Source organism: Fukomys damarensis, unplaced genomic scaffold (assembly GCF_012274545.1).
Source record: "Fukomys damarensis isolate Sample0158 unplaced genomic scaffold, DMR_v1.0_HiC HiC_scaffold_5, whole genome shotgun sequence".
NCBI classification, from domain to species: Eukaryota; Metazoa; Chordata; class Mammalia; order Rodentia; family Bathyergidae; genus Fukomys; species Fukomys damarensis.
The window spans coordinates 75821675-75824772 of record NW_022900917.1 but is presented as its reverse complement, the minus strand read 5'-3'; the positions used below and the strand labels follow the sequence as shown (position 1 = coordinate 75824772).

Sequence of the window (3098 nt, the reverse complement as noted above, 5' to 3'; positions counted from 1 at the left end):
CCCAAGTTAGGGACCTCATGTGATCACAGGCACCCTGATCCAGCTCAAGATCTCTGAACTGCAGCATCTGCAGAGAGGACCTGGCAGAAGACTGCACAATGGTGCTCCAAGCCTCCTCTGAGGATCTCAGTCACACTATCATGTGCCCAAATAAAGCCTCAGACACTGGACACATGACCCATCTCTGAGCCAGTTCACTCCCGTCTATTTTTAAGCCAATGGGGTTTTTGAGCCTGAATTTGGGGTTTTACAGTGATCCCTGTGAAATCCCAGGGCCATTTTTGTTCACAAAGTTTGTTTTCTCTTCTTTTGGCTGTACGTGATGCTGGAGAAATTATCTGAAATCTTCAGAGTGAACTTCCACCTCATTCCCATCTCTGGAAGAGTCAGACAGACCCGGGTTTGTGTCTTGACTCCAGCTCACTGACTCCGTGAACTTGGGAAGTTTTCTTGAATTCTCTGCGCCTCTGTTTCCTCAGCTTAGAGTCTGGGTGAAAAAAATCCACTTGTGTGTGAAGGCCGTGAGTATTCAGCAGATGCAGACCTAGAAGATAGATTAGGGATTTTCAGGTTACCTGGCCTCATGGGTACCACCTATCAGCGGGAGGCTGTAATTGTCGCTGTGTGGCTAAGGGGTCAGGACTGCAGGTGTACAAAGACCCTCGGCTGGCCCCAGAGTCACCCTCCCAAAAGAGCTTGCTCTCCACAAGCATTTCTCCTGTCACTGCCCTGGCAAGGCCCTCCAGAGAAGGCCGAGCAGGATGATGGCGAGATGCTGGACCTTAGGCCCTGGACCAGGTACCTCTGGCCAATCCCAGAATACTGCTGTGGAGTGAAGGGCTATGGGTACTGGGGAAGGAGAGCTCTGCGTTTTGTGGAACAGGAAGTCCTCACGGTGGAGGGGCTTAAGTTCTTTGTCCCGGCCTCATCTCACCCTGAGGAGAAGCAGCACCACGGTCCCTCCAGCACAGCCCTGACCCCAAGAGGCCGTGTGGCTAACAGAGGAGAGCTCAGCCTGCAGACCTGCTCATTGCACACCACACTGCAGGGATTACAAACTGAGGCCCGGAAAGCAGCCTGAGATGACTGAAATGTATGACAGGATAATGCTGGAGGGGAAGAATGAAAAGAAGCAGGGAAGAAGGGAGGAGAGGAAGGGAAGATGGGCAGAGGTGAGACAGAGGGAGGAAGGGAAGTAGACCTCATTTATTGTCAATGATCTGCATACCAGCTCCATGCCAGATTTCTTGCCCTGCTGCCCTCCTTTCATTCTTCCAGGATTTCTATGAAATAAGATTATTGTTAACTCGGCTTCGAATCCCAGCTACACGGTGATACCAGACTCTTCTCACACCTGGTCCAGCCATTTGGGAGGTGTCCTGTCTGTGGACTCATCCTAGACAAGCTCTTTCTCTTCTCTCCTTAAATGTCAGGGCGAGCAGCTCTCAAAAGCCCCCCAGGCAGGTGTAGACATCGTGTTCCTCCCATGCCCCAGCCTACCAGTGTCTGTCTTAGCCACAGAGCTGAGGGTGCCCATCCAGGTCCACCTTCCAACCCCTGTAAGCAGCACGGAGGCCGAGGCAGGACTCCACTACTCTGTGTCTTCATGAAGGGCACCAAAAATATTTATAGAATGAATTAACTAGAAATAAAAACATCACCAAAACCTATCAACTGGCTGCTAGGCTAGTGGCAGGCTGGAGATCTGGAAGAGGAGAGGACGGAAATTGGGCTCTTCTTGAACATGTGAGAAATCCTGGTCAGGGAAGATGCATGTTCTGATCCAGACTCAGACATTACCTGGCTTTGCCTTGAGAGCCATCAACCCTGGGTCTGGGTCTGGGTCCTGCTCCCTGCACTGCGAGAGTCAGATTAGTTGGGTCTTCTCTACTTCCCTTGCAGCTCTGCGATCCTGTGTGAAACGGGACCCTTGATTAATTAAGGTCCAGGCTCCACACCCCATCTTCCCCTCAGCTCAGGTCCAGGCCCCCTCGGCAAGACCTGAGAGTCCCGGAAGCCAAGTTACATCTCCCCTGAGAGCCTCTCCTCGCCTGCACAGTTTAAGACAAAGAAGAGACAGATTTTTTTAAAAAGAAAAAGAATTCACATGCCTCACTCACAATGCAGGCTTATTACCGGCGGGCTTTCCGTCTCATTTGTTTGCTTCTGAGTGATTTGAGGCGTTCATTCTGCATTAGCAACACTTACAAAAAATGTGAGAGGAAATAAATTTGCCACCAACATTACACACCAAGCTGCAGTGATTACAAACTGCGGTCCTGAAAGCAGCCTGAGGTGGTTGAAATGTATGAATGCATAATGCTGGGGATGAAGAGTGGAAAGAAGGGGGGAAGAAGGAGGAGAAGAGGGCAATGTGCAGACGGTGGGAGGGAAGAAAGGGAAGTAGACCCCATTTATCATCGATGATCTGCATGCCAGCTCCATGCAGACTCCTCGCCTGTGCTACCTCCTTTCATTCTTCCAGGATTTCTATGAAATAAGATTATTGTTCACTTCAAGTTACAGAAGAGACAGTGAGATCAAAAGCAGAAAAACAGATATGCCAGCAGTGGAGCAGAACAGAGAAATGAATCAGAGCCCTGCTGAGCCTTGGAAAGGCACCTCTTGCTGAAGGCCAGATACCTAGGGCAAAGAGGTGGGCAGCGTAGGGAATGGAGGCAGGGAGGGTAGGCACGGCCTGGTGCCCTCCTGGCCCCTTAAACCTGGGCATCCCGCCATGCAGGCGCAGGCACACCTGCACACACAAGAATTCCTGGGTCCTGGAACACCAGGCCTGGTGGAAAGGAGGACAGAACCAAATGGGATGGAGGGGATATGGGGAGGTCACCAGCCCCTTCCCTGCCAGATGCTCACAACAGCAGCAGCTAAATCTATACCAACTCGAGTACACTGGAGGTTTTTCCCAGGGAGGAAAGCACTACCAGAAAAATGACGATGGTGGTGGTGGTGGTGGTGATGATGACAATTTTTAACATAGAGCTTTCTCTGTACCAAGCACTGTTTCGAGCTTTGTACATTTATTATCTCATTCCTGCTCATTCTAAAAGGCAAACGGTAGTAGACATAGTATTCCCATG

General features: G+C 50.6%; 1 long non-coding RNA gene across 1 annotated transcript; it reads right to left on the bottom strand.

The window, feature by feature from the left end:
* Window positions 1–498: 498 nt before the first annotated feature.
* LOC117284470 lies at window positions 499–1875 on the bottom strand. The gene is made up of 3 exons (XR_004515580.1): window positions 1801–1875; window positions 1229–1283; window positions 499–544 (listed from the first exon to the last, which is right to left on the bottom strand). It is a non-coding gene; the product is annotated as an uncharacterized LOC117284470 (long non-coding RNA).
* Window positions 1876–3098: the final 1223 nt, after the last annotated feature.